The sequence below is a fragment of the Trichechus manatus genome, unplaced genomic scaffold (genome assembly GCF_000243295.1).
Source record: "Trichechus manatus latirostris isolate Lorelei unplaced genomic scaffold, TriManLat1.0 scaffold00303, whole genome shotgun sequence".
In the NCBI taxonomy this organism is placed as follows: Eukaryota; Metazoa; Chordata; class Mammalia; order Sirenia; family Trichechidae; genus Trichechus; species Trichechus manatus.
In genome coordinates, this window is record NW_004444239.1 from 541,483 (window position 1) to 559,585 (window position 18,103).

At 39.6% G+C, this 18,103-nt stretch overlaps 1 protein-coding gene across 1 annotated transcript in view; it reads left to right on the forward strand.

Annotated features, from left to right (window-relative positions):
• Window positions 1–18,103, forward strand: part of CNTNAP5 (contactin associated protein family member 5) — a gene marked incomplete at its 5' end in the record, with an annotated part of 853,982 nt that overhangs the window by 505,987 nt on the left and 329,892 nt on the right. The window lies entirely within an intron of this gene.

Consider the following 18,103-nt stretch of genomic DNA (forward strand, 5'->3'; position numbering starts at 1 on the left):
GCAGTAGTGTTTTGTAGTTTTCTTTGTATAGGTCTTTTACATCCCTGGTCAGATTTATTCCTAAGTATTTTATCTTTTTAGGGGCTGTTGAAAGACCCTATCTTTATCTGTAGAAATACACATGAATCTGGTAAAACACATTACAATTAAATCCAGTTTTATGGCCAGGTAAAAACAATCCTTGCTTGAGTCTTCCAGATCACCAGCTACCCAGAAGCCAGTTATACAATATTCCCCTGAACTGAGTCAAGCCCAGACTGGATATTGCCTGGTAAACCAGTATTATATAGATACACTCAGAATTGTTTCAAAATTTATCTGGGTAATCATTTCATAAATTGTCCCCAAGAATGGAAAACTGATTCTTTGAACACATCACCGACCGGGAAAATAAGTGGGATAAAGAGAAAATCAGAAATGAAATTGCTGACACTCTCACAATCCATCTGTGTATTCAGCAATATTTTTGGTTTAGAGTTCAGAAAGGATAAGAGTCAGAATATTGGAATAGTTGCAGAACTACTGGACAGGAGAAAGAAAGGGAGAGTGAGGAAGGAAGGGAGAGAGAGAAAGAAGGAGAAGGAGGAGGAGGAGGAAGGAAGAGAGAGAAAGAAGGATGGAGGGAGGGGAGGAAGGGAGGGAAGCTCTTTGGGGAATAATCTTTGAATTGGAATCCTGTGTTCTGTCCCATTTTATCTTGAGTAAAGTTGAGCAGATTCTCAGCATAGAGACATGACCTTAGCAAGTAGTCCCGTGTGATCTTCCCAAGGACCTCTAGTTACGATTTGAAAAACAAGAGTACCTGGCTATGGACACAACACTCAAAATGGCGTCATCCCACAATGAGCTTTTTAAAGGGAGACAATGATATGGTGGCAAAAGGGACCCTGGATTGGCAATTGGTTGGCAGCCAAGAGACACAGAGGGCATGAATTTCCTCAGTCATAAAACAATAAAAATTTATTTTCCAAGTGAAGCTTTTTCAACTCTGAATTCTTCAAGAATATCAACTGAGTCTTACTCATTTCCAAATACCTCTAGAGTCTTGCTTGGTACAAAGTAGAGACTTGAAAGAATGTGTCTTGTATCTATAAATCATGTGAAATTATGGTCAAAAAACAGTTATAGTGCTTAGAAAATAATAACAGTCTTTCTATATCAGATGTTGTTGTTGTTGTGTGCCGTCAAGTCGATTCCGACTCGTAGCAACCGTATAGAATAGAATAGAACTGCCCCCATAGGGTTTCCGAGGAGCAGCTGATGGATTCGAACTGCCAACCTTTTTGGTTAGCAGACTGAGCTCTTAACCACTTCACCAGCAGGGCTCATCTGTATCAAATTAAAAAAAAATGAAACCAAACCCATTGCCAGCAAGTCAATCCCGACTCATAGATAGGATAGGATAAATTATTCTGCAATAACAATAACAGCCCAGCACTGAGTGCCTCTGGCAGCATGGGTTACTTTCCCTCAGCGGTGTCATCTGCTGCTGCATATTTTCTGTGTGGGGAAGTTACAACAACAAAATCCCAGGAAGTCACAACAACTTAAAGCAACGAAGTTTCATTCTCGAATAGGTCTGATATCCTTTGTGGATGGACTGGGGGCTCTGCTCCGCATCTTCTGCCTCCAAGACCGAGGGTGAAGGAGCTGCTCTCTCTCAAGTCTTGCTGGTCACCTTGGCAGAGGAACTGGAGTGCCGTAAGCTAGCATGTAAACGCTGCAGGCTGGGAATGATGCGTGTCACTCTTGCCTGCAACTCACTACCCAGAATGAAGTTTCACGCAACCTCAGGGGGACCAGAAAGTCCAGTGCCACCATGTACTCGGAAGGGGAAGAGGCAGAAATAATTGCTGAATAGCCTCGATGCCTGTCTTGCAGTGGGAAAAAAAACAAACAAGCAAAAAAAAAAAAAAAAAAAAATCAAAGAACAGGAGAAAGGAGAAAAAGTCACACCTGAGTAAGAAACTGAAGTAAAAGGCCATGTTTGCAATATTGCCATTTCCTTCTCGTCTCTTCTACTATATATAAAGTTTGTCATTTTTTTTAAAGTGGGGCCGACTAAAGAGACTACATAAGACCTCCAGGACATTTTTAAACCTATTTATAGATCCTCATGTAACTGTAGAAAACAATTTTATATATAAAATTGAATTTTAGTTGTAGGTAGGATCAAATATTTGGCTAACGTCAAAATCAGCTTTATTATTTAGTTAATATTTTGGTTTTGGTGTTCGTTCATATGACTATCAGCATCAACTTTAGAAAGTATTATTGTATTCTTTTTTTTAGAAAATCAAAGCAAATTTTCAAAGTTAATCTATTAATCAGGCACAAAGCCGTAAAATACATGTGGATAAGCCTCTGTCTACATGTACGTATGTGTAGCTAAAAAAAAAGCATACATTTTTTGATTCACAAAATCCCCTTTAATTGTGCTTTCATAAATGTATTCCCTCTGAAATATCATCCCCGTGCATTGCGTGTGTGTTTGTGTGTATGTACACAATAGTACATCACAGTGTGCTGTTGACACATTTGTCCTCAGATCTAATGCTATCCTTCATGCTCAGGCAGTTGGCTATCTGGCAAGGCAGATAGCACTAGGCAACCTCTGTCAGCCAAGAGCCAGGGCGCCATATTGCCAGTGTCACAGGTGGCGAGCCCGCCATTGAGCCAACCTGCTCTGAGTGCCTTCTGGCAGCTTGGGTTACCTTCCCCCAGTGGCCTCAACTGCTGCTGCATATTTTCTGTTTGGGGAAGCTGTTTTGATCCCTCAAGACAGTTAAAGGTGTTCGAGTGCTGGTGCATGGACTACAGCAAAGAACCAAGGGAAGATTAATACTCTGGTGTTAAAATACACATTCTTGAGGTGCTTTCTGACAAAATGGGCAAAACAGATTAAAAATGGCTGTAACTGGGCAATTAGAGTTGGGTGGAAGTCCTTTGATCTTGTGTTGCCAAGTGCCATCAAGTCAATTTTTGGCTCATAACAACCTCATGTGACAGAGTAGAACTACCCCATAGGGTTTCCTTGGCTGTAGTTTTTATGCAAGCAAAACGCCAAGTCTTTCTCCAGTGGAGCCACTGGGTGGATTTGAACTGCCAATCTTTCGTTTAGTGGCCGAGTGCTTAACCATTGCTCCACCAGGGCTTCTTTTTGATTTTATGGAGCGCTTTAGGCATTATGGCTGTGTTACTTGGTGAAATGTCATCTTTCATTTCCAGCTACACCTCCTCTGTGAAGCTTACTCTGATTCACCCAGGCCAATTTAGTCTCCATTCTCTTGATTCCCCTTTGCCTGGTTCACATTTGTATTAGATTCATCATAGGATTGGTTATAGGATTAACCGACAAATGCATGAAGGGAGCTAAAAGAAAAGACGGCCCGGGGTAGTTCATGACTGCAAGCAATCTGAACACATCTGTATAAGGTCTACATTAGAACCTTAAAGTACTGATTGATTAGCACCAGAACAAGCATCCCTATGTCCTGATAAATTGAGGCTTCATGCTGTCTGTCATCTCAGAGGACTCTTCTTGTGTGTTCTCTGGGTAGGAGTCCCTGGGTAGTGCAAACAGTTAATGTGCTCACTGCTAACTGAAAGGTTAGAAGTTCAAGTCAACCCAGAGGCACCTTGGAAGAAAAGCCTGGCAATCTGCTTCCAAAAAAACAGCCATTGAAAAGCCTATGGAGCACAGTTCCACCCTGACACACATGGAATGGCCATGAGTCAGAGTCCACTCCAGGCACAGAATTCTCTGTCCTTCACCTGGTAACTCAGGGCTCTGGTGTCTTGCTGATACCACTTATTTAACAGTTCGGCCGTGCAGGCATCTTTTTCTCGGAGCACCAGTGTGCATGTATGGAAGTTGGCTCGGCAGCATCTGCTCTTTGTTGCTATGCTGGTCCATGTAAGCATACTGCCTCCTCCAGTCACCAGAAGAGTACCCTCCGGTGTTGGGTGGGTGTGCTCCTTCCTGCCTCTGGGCAATGCTGATTTCATTTCTCATCCTTCATCACGCCTGAATACACAGTTTACCTAAAGGTTAAGAGTTATGAGTCTAATTAAGAGGATGGAGCAATTCCACTACATTAACACTAATAGTGCATGAAAAGCACTCCCCATAGCTTCATTTCTTAAGCAGGGGCCATTTCCATGTCTATTCTCTCCTTCCTATTTTTTAATTCCAGCACCACTTAATGAAAATCTAATGGTAGCAATGGCACCTATGTTGATGAAAGAGAAAATGTGATAATTATTCCCGCTTGTCTCTTTCTCACTTCCCCAGTATTAAATGCAGCATGCTTGAGACAGGTTTGCTTTGGTGATCAAAGTTATTCTACGGGGGAGAAGGCCCAAATAATTTGAAGAGTTGTCAAAAATGCTCTGCTGCAGAAAAAATACGACAGAATTTACTTATCGAAGAGAAGATGTACACTTTCCCTTCATTTTAAAAATGCCAAGTATTATGGTTAACGTTGGGTGTCAGTTTGGCTGGACCATGATTCTCAGTGGTTTGGCAGTTAGGATGTAGATTGGCAATTATGTATGATGTAATCTGGCAGTTATTTAATGATGTAATCGACTCCATGATGAGATCTGCTATGAGCAGCTAATTAGCTGAAAAAAGTTTCCTTGGGAGTGTGGCCTACCTCCAGTACATAAATGACTCATCATCATTTGACTTCTGCTTCTTGGAACTTGAGCTAGCAGCTTATGTGCCCATCTTGGGATTCCTCAGCCTCTGCAGTCTGTGCCAGCAGTCTGCTATCTTACCTCCTAATCTTGTATTTGTCAGCCCCTGCAGCTATGTGAGTCAGGAGAAGCCTCCAGCCTGATGCTTGACCCATAGACTTGGGCGTTTCCAGCCTCTACAACCAAGTGAGCCATTTCCTTGAGATAAATCTCTCTCTCTACATAGATACATATGTTGTTAGGTGCTGTCTAGTCAGTTCCAACTTATGGCAAACCTACGTACAGCAGAACGAAACACTGCCTGGTCCTGTGCCATCCTCACAATCATTGCTATACTTGAGCCCATTGTTGCAGCCACTTGTCAGTCCATCTCATTGAAGGTCTTCCTCTTTTTCACTGACTGCCTACTTTACCAAGCACGATGTCCTTCCCTAGCACTGATACCTCCTGATAACATGTCCAAAGTATGTAAGACACAGTCTCAACATCCTTGCTTCTAAGGAACATTCTAGCTGTATTTCTTCCAAGACAGATTTGTTCGTTTTTTGGCAGTCCATGGTATATTCAGTATTCTTCGACAACATTACAATTCAAATTTGAAGTTCTTCTTCGGTCTTCCTTATTCATTGCTCAGCCTTCGCATGTGTCTGAGGCAATTGAAAGCACCATGTCTTGGGTCAGGTGCACCTTAGTCTTCAAGGTGACATCTTTGCTTTTTAACACTTCAAAGAGGTCTTTTGTAGCAGATTTCTCCAATGCAATGTGTCGTTTGATTTCTTGACTGCTGATCTGTGGGTGTTGATTATGGATCCAAGTAAAACGAAATCCTTGACAACTTCGATCTTTTCTCCATTTATCATGATGTTGCTTATTAGTCCAGTTGTGAGGATTTTTGTTTTCTTTATGTTGAGGTGTAATCTATACTGAAGGCTGTGGTCTTTGATCTTCATCGGTAAGTGCTTCAGATCCTCTTCACTTTCAGCAAGCAAGGTTGTGTCACCTGCATATCACAGGATGTTAATGAGTCTTCCTCCAATCCTGATGCCCCGTTCTTCTTCATATAGTCCAGCTCCTCGGATTATTTGCTTAGCATACAGATTGAATAAGTATGGTGAAAAGATACAGCCCTGATGCACACCTTTCCTGACTTTAAACCACACATTGTCCCCTTGTTCTGTTTGAATGATTGCTTCTTTGTCTATGTACAGGTTCCTCATGAGCACAATTCAGTGTTCTGGAAGTCTCAATTTTTGCAGTGTTATCCGTAATTTGTTATGATCCACACAGTTCAATACCTTTGCATAGTCAATAAAACACAGGTCAACATCTTTCTGGTATTCTCTGCTTTCAGCCAGGATCCATCTGACATCAGCAATGATATCCCTGATTCCATGTCCTCTTCTGAATCCGGCTTGAAAAAAAATATATATATATGTAACAAGAAACCCATTGCCATTGAGTCAATTCCAACTCATACAGACCCTATAGGACAGAGTAGAAATGCCCCATAGGGTTTCCAAGGAGTGACTGGTGAATTTGAACTGCCGACCTTTTGGTTTGCAGTCAAGCTCTTTATCACTGGGCCACCGGGGCTCCCTATATATATTAACATGCTTTACTGGTTTTGCTTCTCTAGAGAACCCAACCTAAGAGAGAAAGTCATTACAGTAAAGAGTGATTTTTTTAATGTTTACAAGTAAGTAAATGATGTGATGTACCATGACATTCCCTGACCTTGTGGCTTGGTATCAAGTTCTTTTCACCTACTTGAATTTGTACACAACCATTAGTGCAAATGGTTAATGCATTTGGCCACTAACTGAAAGGTTGGAGATTCAAATCCCCCAGAGGCACCTCGGGAGAAAGTTTTGGTGATCTACCTCCAAAATATAAGTCTATTCGATGGGGAAAGAAGAATCTCTTGAATAAATGGTGTTGGAAAAATTTGATTTGCACATGTAGAAAAATGAAGTGAGATCCATGCTTCACACCATACACAAAAACAAATTCAAAATGGATTAAGTATCTAAATGTGCAAACTAAAGCCATAAAATTCTTAGAAGGAAATACAGGGGCAACGCTGTTGAGTCAAGCTTTTAACAATGGATTATCTAATATAATAACAAAAGTACAAACAGCAAAAGACAAAATATATAAATGGGATCTTATAAACATTAAAAACTTTTACTCATCAAAAGACTTTCCCAAAAAAGTGAGAAGACAAGCTACTGACTGGAAGAATATCTTCAGAAACCATATACCCAATAAGACTCTAATAACCAAAGTATATGTATAAAACTTTGACAGCTTAACAACAGAAATATAAATAACCCAATCATAAAATGGACAAAGGACTTGAATACACATTTCAACAAAGAGGACATTCAAATGGCTACCAAACACATGACAAGATACTCAACGTCCTTAGCCATCTCCATTGCCATCGAGTTGATTCCTACTCACAGTGACCCTATAGGACAGAGTAGAACTGCCCCATAGAGTTTCTAAGGAGCAGCTAGTAGATTCAAACTGCCAACTTTTTGGTTAGCAGCCTGGCTCTGAGCCACTGAGACACCAGGGCATCAGTGAGATGCAAATCAAAACCACAATGAGATATCATTTCACTCCCACAAGAATGGCTAAAATTAAAAAAAAAAAAAAAAAAAACAGAAAATAACAAATGTTAGTGATGATGTGGGTAAATTGTAACTCTTATTCATTGCTAGTGTGAGTGTAAAATGGTACAGCTGTTGTGGAAAACAGTGTGGCAGATCCTCAAAAAACTAAAAATAGAACTACCATATGACCCAGCAATTTCACTTGTGGGTATATATCCAAAAGACTTGAAAGCAGAGGCTCAGAGACTTGTACACCAAGGTTCATTGCACCACTATTCACAATAGCTAAAAGGTGTAAATGTGGTACAGACATACAATAGAATACTGCTCAGCTGGTAGGAGAAATGAAGTCTTTATACATGCTACAGTATGGATGGAGCTTGAAGTCATTATGCTGAGTGAAATAAGTCAATCAAAATAGGACAAATTTTGTATCATCTCATTTATATAAAAAGACAAGAAAAGGCAAATGTATAGAGACCAAACTTTATTAGTGATTACCACAATTGAGAGGGAGAGGGAAAGAGGGCTTTAATGGTGATAGAAAAATCACATTGATTAAGGAGAGAGGTGCAAGCCTCATTGTTGCAACTGCTGTCAATAAGTTGAATTGGCAAAAGTTGTGTGATAGATATACTTACAATAATCCAAAACAGAATAGCTGCTGAGGCTGCTTTTTATGCGCAATCAAAAACCTCATGGGATTTGGTCCCTTGGTTTGTACGTTTAGGGTCATGTTTTCATGGGACATCCCAGTTACTTGGCCTAATGTGTTTAATGCTTCTGTTCTACCTCCTAGTTCACTGAGTAGTGCCTGGGGCATTAAAATCTTGCAAGCAACCATCCAAGGTACAACAATTGGTCTCTATCCTCCTGGAGCAACAGAGGAAGAAGGAGAGTCAGGAATAGGTGGAGGAATGGAATGTTTGGCTAATTACCTCCGTGATCAACTGCCTTCTTTGCCATGAGAACAAAACTGGGTGGTGCTCAGCTACCATTACTGATCATTTTGATCAAAGATTCTATAAAATAATCCTGATCAAAAGGGGGAAAATACAGAACAGAATTTCAAATTCTTATGGACTCCAGACTTTCTAGAGCCATGTAGGCTGGACGAACCCCTGAAACCATTGCCCTGAGATAATCTTTAAACCTTAAACCAAAAATATCCCCTGAAGTCTTCTTAAAACCCAACACTAGTCTAGATTAATTAGTAAAGGATGTCTGCCTTGAGCATTGTGCTCTTTCCAGATCTACCTATACGGGATCAAATTGACAACAGCAATAGGAAAGATTAGATAGTAGTCTTTTTATGTTAATATGGGAGAACAACTCAGAAAATGAGGGTGAGAATGGTTGTACAACTCAAAGAATGTAATTATTGTCTCTGACTTGTATATTTAGAAACTTTTGAGTTGGTGTATCTTTTGCTGTGTATATTCTCAACAATAAAAACAAAATAAGTAAAATTAAAAAAATACATATCAGCTATTTAAAATCCTATGGAGCACAGTTCCATTCTGATACACATGGGGTCTCCGTGAGATGGAACAAACTCCGTGGCAACAACAACAAAATAACAAACCAAAAGCATTGCTGTCGAGTCGATTCCAACTCATAGCGACCCTATAGAACAGAGTAGAACTGCCGCATAGTGTTTCCAAGGAGCACCTGGTGGATTTGAGCTGTTGACCAGTTTGTTAGCAGCCATAGCCTTTAACTGCTACACTACCAGGGTTTCCCGACGGCAGTGAGTTACTGATGATAACTGAGGCCTCAGACACATCAGTTAAAATGCACTTTAGTGATGTGTATTTAGCCAAATAATTCCCTACCATCAACATCTTTCACAAGGAAAAGGCCAGTGAGCCACACAGGGTTATGAATTTTCCTTTGGGCTTTTACACAGGGGCTCCCCTGACGGAGGGGTAAGTGCCAGAATAGCTGAGGGTCCTTAAGTATCTACTTGAAATGTTTAGGAGGAGCTGTTTAGCCTCACGTGTGTTCCTGAGGCATTGAGGTGATGAGCAAATTGAGCATGTGTGGAAACATTACTATAAGGAAAGAAGTTACCCATGAAACTGGGTGGTTTGGAGTGAGGCCGTCATAAATACTTACTACCAAGATTTGACATGTCCCACTTACTTTTTGGTTTTATTTCTCCTCCCTGATGCTCTATGATTGAACTCAGATATTCCCAAGGTATGATACCCAAGAAGGTTTTATGTGGTACATGGATGAAATTCAAAAAATTTTTTCATTTGTAATTTTATTTTAATGTGTATCATAAAAATTATATCAATAGCATATCAAATCCTCTGTTACTTAGAGAGTAATATAAGTTAAGAAGAACTGAGTAATTTAAGGTCAAGTAAAGGAAAGAAAAAAGATATGAAGTCACTAATACTGCAGATAGAAATGGTAATGAACATGAAGCTCATGTAGGAATGACAGAAGGCTAGGAAGTGCTAGACACTTCTTGTTCCTCCCCAGACACACAAGCTCTCTTAGACCTTCATGCTTTTATTTATTTATTTTTAAACTGTGCTTTAGGTGAAAGTTTACAGCTCAAGTTAATTTCTCATACAAAAAATTTACGCACATGTTGTTATGTGACACTAGTTGCAATCCCTATAATGTGACAGCAAACTCTCCCTTTACACTCCGGGTTTCCCACGTCCATCCAAACACCTCCATTCTATTTCTGCATTTTCATCCTGCCTCCGACAGGAGCCGCCAATTTAGTCTCATGTAATTATCTGCTTGAACTAAGAAGAATACTATTCACGAGTATTTTTTTTTTTTATATTTTATAGTCCAGTCTAATCTTTGAAGAGTTGGCTTTGGGAATGGTTTTAGTTTTGGGTTAACAGAGAGTCTGGGGGCTATGTCTTCGAGGGTTCCTCTAGTCTCAGTCAGACCATTAAGTCTAGTCTTTTTACATGAATTTGAGTTCTACACCCTACTTTTCTCCTGCTCCATCAGGGACTCTCTGTTGTGTTCCCTGTCAGGGTGGTCATTGGTGGTAACCAGGCACCATCTAGTTCTTCAAGTCTCAGGCTGATGGAGTCTCTGGTTTGTGTGGCCCTTTTGTCTCTTGGGCTAATATTTTCCTTGTGTCTTTGGTATTCTTCATTATCCTTTGTTCCAGGTAGGTTGGGACCAACTGATGCATCTTAGACAGCTGCTCGAAAGGTTTTAAGACCCCAGACGCCACTCACCAACGTGGGATGCAGAACACTTTCTTAATAAACTTTGTTGTGCCAAATGACCTGGATGTGCCCCAAAACCATGGTCTCCAGAGCCCAGCCTCTGCTTTTCTGTCCCTTGAAGTGTTAGGTTGTGTTCAGGAAACTTCTTCGCTTTTGGTTTAGTTCAATTGTGCTGACTTCTCCTGTATTGTGTGTTGTCCTTCCCTTCACCTAAGATAATTCTTGTCTGCTATCTAGTTACTGAATTACCCTCTCACTCCGACTCCACCCTCATAATCATCAAAGAATGTTTTCTTCTGTATTTAAACCTTTTCTTGAGTTCTTACAATAGTGATCTCATAAAACATTTGTCATTTTATGACTGACTAATTTCACTCAGCATAAAGCCTTGGTGGTGTAGTGATTAAGAGCTACGTTTGCTAACCAAAAGGTCAGCAGTTCAAATCCACCAAGTGCTCCTTGGAAACTCTATGGGGCAGTTCTACTCTGTCCTATAGGTTTGCTATGAGTCAGAATCAACTCAAAGGCAATAGGTAACGGCTAATGCCTTCCAGATTCATCCATGCTATGAGATGTTTCTCGGATTCATTATTGCGTATATATTCCATAATTTGTTTATTCATTCATCTGCTGATGGGCACCTAAGTTGTTTCCATCTTTTGCTGTTGTGAACACTGCTGCAATGAACATGGGTGTGCATATTTCTATTCGTGTGATGGCTCTTACTTCTCTAGGATATATTCCAAGGAGTGGGATTGCTGGATGGTATGGTACTTCTATTTTTAGATTTTAAAGGAAGTGTCAAATCAATTTCCAAAGTGATTGTACCACTTTATATTCCCACCAGCAGTGTGTAAGTGTTCCAGTCTCTCCACAACCTCTCCAACGTTTATTATGTTGTGTCTTTTGGATTAATACTAGCCTTATTGGGGTGAGATAGTATCTCATGGTAGTTATGATTTGCATTTCTCTAATTTATCTTGAGCATTTCCTTATGTATCTGTTAGCCGCCTGAATGATTTCTTCGGTGAAGTGTTTGTTCACATCTTTGCCCATTTTTTGGTTGAGTTATTTGTCTTTCTGCTGAAGAGGTTTTACAGTATCCTGTAGATTTTAGAGATTAGACCCTGATCAGATATGTCATAGCCAAAAATTTTTTCCCAGTTTGTAGGTTGTCTTTTTACTCTTTTGGTGAAGTCTTTTGATGAGTGTCTAAGTGTTTGATTTTTAGGAGCTCTCAGTTATCTAGTTTATCTTCTTGTGTTTGTGCATTGTTAGTTATGATTTGTATTCTGTTTATGCCATGTATTAGGACTCCTAGCATTGTCCTTATTTTTCCTTCCATGATCTTTATCATTTTAGATTTTATATTTAGGTCTTTGATCCATTTTGAGTGAGTTTCTGTACAAAGTGTGAGGTATGGGCCTTGTTTCATTTTTTGCAGAGGGATATACAGTTATGCCAGCATCATTTGTTAAACAGACTGTCTTTTCCCCATTTAACAGACTTTGGGCCTTTGTCAAGTATCAGCTGCTCATAGGTGGATGAGTTTACTTCTGGATTCTCAATTCTGTTCCGTTGGTCTATGTATCTGTTGTTGTACCAGAACCAGGCTGTTTGGGCTATCGTGGTGGTATAATAGGTTGTAAAATCAGGTAGTGTAAGGCCTCCCACTTTGTTCTTCTTCAGTAATGCTTTACTTATCTGGGACCTTTTCCCTTTCCATATAAAGTAGGTGATTTTTTTCTCCATCTCATTAAAAAATGTCATTGGGATTTGGATCGGTATTGCATTGTATCCACAGATTGCTTTGGCAGAATTGGCATTTTCACAATGTTGAGTCTTCGTATCCATGAGCAATGTATGTTTTCCCACTTATATAAGTGTCTTTTGGTTTCTTGCAGTAGTGTCTTGTAGTTTTCTTTGTATAGGTCTTTTACATCTCTGGTTAGATTTATCCCTAAGTATTTTATCTTCTTGGAGGCTATCGTAAATGGTATTGATTTGGTGATTTCCTCTTCAAATTCTCTTTGTTGATGTAGAGGAAGCCAACTGATTTTTGTATGTTTATCTTGTATCCTATTACTTTGCTGAAATCTTCTATTAGTTCCAGTAGTTTTTTCATGGATTCTTTGGGCTTTCTGTGTCTAAGATCATATCATCTGCAAATAGGGATACTTTGACTTCTTCCTTACCAATTTGGATGTCCTTTATTTCTTTTTCTTGCCTTATTGCTCTGGCTAGAACCTCCAGCACAGTGTTGAATAAGAGTGGTGATAAAGGGCATCCTAGTTTGGTTCCTGTTCTCGGGAAGAATGCTTTCAAACTCTCTTTATTTAGGTGATGTTAGGTGTTGGCTTTGTATAAATACCCTTTATTATACTGAGGAATTTCCCTTCTATTTTCATTTTGCTGAGAGTTTTTATCATTAATTGGTGTTGGACTTTGTCAAATGCCTTTTCTGCATCGATTGATAACATCATGTGGTTCTTATCTTTTGTTTTATATATATGATGGATTACATTGATTGTTTTTCTAATGTTGAACCATCCTTGCACACCTGGTATGAATCCCACTTGGTCATGGTGAATTAATTTTTTGATATGTTGTTAATTCTGTTGACTAGAATTTTGTTGAGAATTTTGCCATCTATGTTCATTCAGGATATTGATCTGTAATTTTCTTGTTTTGTGGTGTCTTTACCTGTTTTGGTATCGGGATTATGCTTGCTTCATAGTTCATGAGTTCTGGAGTATTCCATCCTTTTCTATGCTCTGAAATACCTTTAGTAGTAATGATGTTAACTCTTGTCTAAAAATTTAGTAAAATTCTCCAGTGAAGCCATCAGGGCCAGGGCTTTTTTTTGGTTGGGAATTTTTATAATTATCTCTTCAGGCTGTTCTTTTGTTATACGTTTATATAGTTTTTATACCTCAGTTTGTGCTAGTTTAGGTCAGTGGTGTGTTACTAGAAATCTGTGCATTTCCTCTAGGCTTTCAAATTTGTTAGAGTACAATTTTTCATAGTATTTTATTATGATTCTTTTAACATCAGTTGGGTTTGTTCTGATATTGCCCATTTTATTTCTTATTTGGATTCTTTACTTCCTCTCCTGTTTTTCTATTCTCTGTTTTGTTTATTTCTGCTTTGATTTTTTATTATTTCCTTACTTTTGGTGCCTGAGGGCTTCTTTTGCTCCTCTCTTTCTATTTGTTCGAGTTGTGGGTTTAAAGTTTTGATTTTGGCCCTTTCTTCTTTCTGGGGTGTGTGCATTTATAGCTATAAATTGACCTCTGGGTACTCCTTTTGCTGTGTCCCAAAGGTTCTAGTAGGATGTGTTTTCATTCTCATTTGATTATGTGAATTTCTTCATTCCGTTCTTGATTTTTTCTATAACCCAGTAGTTTTTTTAGCAAGGTGTTATTCATTTTCCATGTATTTGATTTTTTTTCTTTTTCTGTTATTGGTTTCTACTTTTATGGCTTTATGGTCAAAAAGATGTTTTGCAATATTTCAGTGTTTTGGATTCTGTTAAGGCTTGCTTTGTGGCCTAATATGCAGTCTATTATGGAAAATGTTCCATGTGCGTGGGAAAAGAAAGTATACTTGGGTGCTATTGAGTAGAGTGTTCTGTATATCTCTGTGAGATCAAGTTGGTTGATTGTGGCATTTAGATCTTCCATGTGTTTATTGAGCTTCTTTCTGGATGTTCTGTCCTGCACTGCCAGTGATGTGTTGACAATGGAGCTGTCTATTTCTCTTTTCAATGCTGTTAGAGTTTGTTTTATGTATTTTGGAGCTCTGTCATTGGGTGGGTAAATATTTATTTTGGTTATGTCCTCCTGGTGTACTGACCCTTTAATCATTATATACTGTCCTTCCTTATCCTTTGTGGTGGATGTTTTTTTAATGTCTGTTTTGTCAGAGATTAATATTGCCACTCCTGCTCTTTTCTGTTTATTTGCTTGATATATTTTTTTTCCATCCTTTGAGTTTTAGTTTGTTTGTGTCTTTGAGTCTAAGGTGTGTCTCTTCTAGGCAGCAGATGTACAGATTGTGTCTTTCTTTAATCCATTCTGCTATTCTCTGTCTCTTTATTGGTGCATTTAGTCCATCTACATTCAGTGTAATTATTGATAGATATTAGTTTAGGGCTGTCATTTTGATATTTGTGTGTGTGTGTATTGTTGACAGTTTCTTTGTTCCACTTAATTTTCTGTGCTAAGTCTTTTTTCTTTACGTATTTTCTTTTCATCTTTTTCATGGTTGTTGATTTTATATTTGCTGAATCTTTATGTTTTTCTTCTTTTTTATTTTGATGTTTAGGATTGTTAGTTTCCTTTGTGGTTACCTTAAAACTTCTATTTCTCTAAGTTTGAACCAACCCCTGTTTTTTGTTTTTTTTTTTTGATATCACCTTGAGTTCCTCACCATATGAAAGTTCTATATGTTATTTAGTCCCTGTTTTTTGTTTTAATGTTGTCATCTTTTTCATATTGACATCTCTGTTTCCCTATTTTCAGTGTTTTAGCTTTGATTTATTTTTGTGACTTCCTATCTGGGTTGATATCTGGTTGTTCTGTCCTGTGTTCTAGTCTTGAGTTGTTATCTGATATTGATTCTCTAACCAGAGGACTCCCTTTAGTATTTCTTGTAATTTTGGTTTGGTTTTTACAAATTCCCCAAACTTCTGTTTATCTGGAAATGCCCTAATTTCACCAACATATTTGAGAGACAGTTTTGCTGGATATATAATTCTTGGCTGGGAATTTTTCTTTTTTTTTTCAAGGCTTTGTATATGACATCTCATTGCCTTCTTGCCTCCATGATTTCTGCTGAGTAGTCAGAGCTTAGTCTTGTTGACTCTCCTTTGTAGATGCCTTTTTGGTTATCCCTAGCCACTCTTAATATTCTCTCTTTATTGTTGATTTTGGCAAGTTTGGTTCTAATATGTCTTGGTAACATTTTGGGGGGAAGTCTTTCTTTTTCTTTGGGGTTCGGTGAGCTGCTTGGATAGATACCTTATGATTTTTCATGATGTCAGGGAAGTTTTCTGTCAATAAATCTTCAATAATTCTCTCTGTATTTTCTGTTATCCTCCCACCCCCTTTTCTGATACTCCAATTACTCATAGGTTATTCCTTTTTATAGAGTCCTATATAATTCTTAGTGTTTCTTCATTTTTTTTTTTAATTCTTGTATCTGATTTTTCCTCAAATAAATTGATGTCAAGTGTTTTATCTTCAGTCTCACTAATTCTGACTTCCATTGCCTCAATTCTACTCCTCTGACTTTCTATCAAGTTGTCTAATTCTGAAATTTTATTGTTAATCTTTTGGATTTCTATTTGCTGTCTCTTTATGCATTCTTGCAGGATGTTAAATTTGTCATTTTCCTCTTGTATAACCTTCCTAAGTTTCCCTGTTGCTTTGTCTGTTTGTTCATTGACTTGGTCTGCATTTTGCATGATCTCCTTCCTGATCTCTTGAGGAGTTCTGCATATTAATCTTTTGAATTCTACGTCCAGTAATTCCAAGACCTTCTCTTCCTCCAGAAGGTTTCCTGGTTCTTTGTTTTGGTCACTTGCTGAAGCCATCATGGTTTGCCTGTTTACGTGATTCATTATTGACCATTATCTCCAAGCCATCAATCAGTTATTATATTTGTTTATTTTATGTTTGCTAACTGTGTCCTAGCTTCTTGTTTTCTTTTGTTTTAATATGCTCAAATAGGCTGGTCATGTGAGCTACTTTGATTATTGACATCTTTGAAGCTCTTACGTCCTGTCGCCAGGTGCTTAGAGGTGCTACTAAGTATGCGAGCACAGGAGTTCATTTACTTTTCTTGTGTGGATTCAGCTCGGGTGTCCAGGTCATTGGTCACCGAGTCTGTGGTGTAGGCTCTCAGCTACGGTCCTGGATGGACAGGGCTACACAAGGGTGACTGGAGCAGGCACAGGTATCTGGCTGTAGTAGGGGGTTATGTGCTAAGCAAGATAGTGGGCTGATGGCTATCCCTGAGTTCCTGGGTGGAAGGTGTGTCCCTGTTCCCTAAAGTGCATAGGTAGGTGGGTTTTGTAGCTAGACTTTGGACAGCCAATGCTGTTGGCTGTAAGGACTGTGGGGCACCACTTATTGTCAGACCCCTGTTGTGGTTCACTAGGTGGAACAGGTGGTGCCACCAGTCCTCAGACCCCAGATGTGGGTTGGTGAGGATCCTGCTTAATCAGCAGGGCAGTGTCAAATGTCAGGAATCTGCCACTCCCTCTTAGCTGTTACAGTTGAAAATAGGCTTCAGGTATATACCCTGTTGTACTATGCTAATGAGGGTCTACATTGTTGAAATGGGCCTACATAGGTCTAGGCAGGGGTGAAAGGCATTCAAAATCCTTGAGCCCCTTATGCCTGTGCCTAGGCAAAGAGGCTGTGCCTGCCCAGAGGTCCCAGCTTAGGAGAGCTGCCAGATTATTTTTTCCTGTTTGCTATTAATTTGTTAATTAGTTTCCTCTCCAAAGCCAGAAGAATGGCTTGAGGTGCACAGCAGGTCCCACTTCTGGCCCAGTGGGCGTGGAAATAGCTGAAGCCAGACCGGGACTGGAGCAGAGGAGGGAGGAGGTGGGTGAAGAGGAAAGAGGTACTTTCCAGAGGGAGAATGATTATTTTGATCCCACAAGGTAGGCTAGATGCTTGCACTTAATTTTTGCAGATTCAGTGCTGCTTCCGCTTGGTTCGAGAGGCTTGTGCAGACTCTCCGCCAATAGGTATCTCCCCATGTGGAAAATACATCCCGAGTGCTACTGCTTGCTTCAGTTCGTGCTCACCAGCCGGTCCAGCCTGCAAGGTGCCGGCCAGGTCGGGTCTGGCTAATCCTTGCAGCTTCTGAACTGTCTTTCCCTCCCCCTGCCGCTGGTCCAACTCCTCAACTTTGTCTTTGATGTTCAGGGCTCCAAGATTGTCATATATAATCAATTCTTTTGTTTTTTCGAGTCTTTGTTTTAAGGGGGACCACAGGAAGCGTCTGACTACTCCATCATCTCGACACTGCCTCCAGACCTCCATTCTTTTAATCAAGCTGTTCCTCCTTCCTGAGGTGCCTTCCTCCCACAGTGCTACTCGGCAAAAGGTCTTCTTTCTTTTCCAGCTCTGCCTCCTCTGTGAAGCTTACTCTGATTCATGCAGGCCAATTTCGTCTCCATTCTCTCGATTCCCTTTTTACCTGGTTCATATTTTCATTATATTATTTATCCACTTACAATTATTTGCATACCTAGAGTTAGCATGCAAATAGCATTCATTTTTATATTCTCAGTGCCTAGAACAGCGTTTAGAAGTCACCAAATGATCAGTTTTGAGCACACGGTTCCTCCAGAAATTCTCTTATCAATGTCACCAGTGAACACTGTAGTGCCAAGTTCCATGGCAATAGTCAGTTATCATCTCGTTTGGTGTGGTGGTCACATTCAGCACAGTTGGCCATTGGCTGCTTCCTCCTCTTTGGATACATGTTTTTATTGACTTTGAGGATAGCACAGTCTCCTCTTTGCCACACCTCCCTGACAGTGCTTTCTCCAGC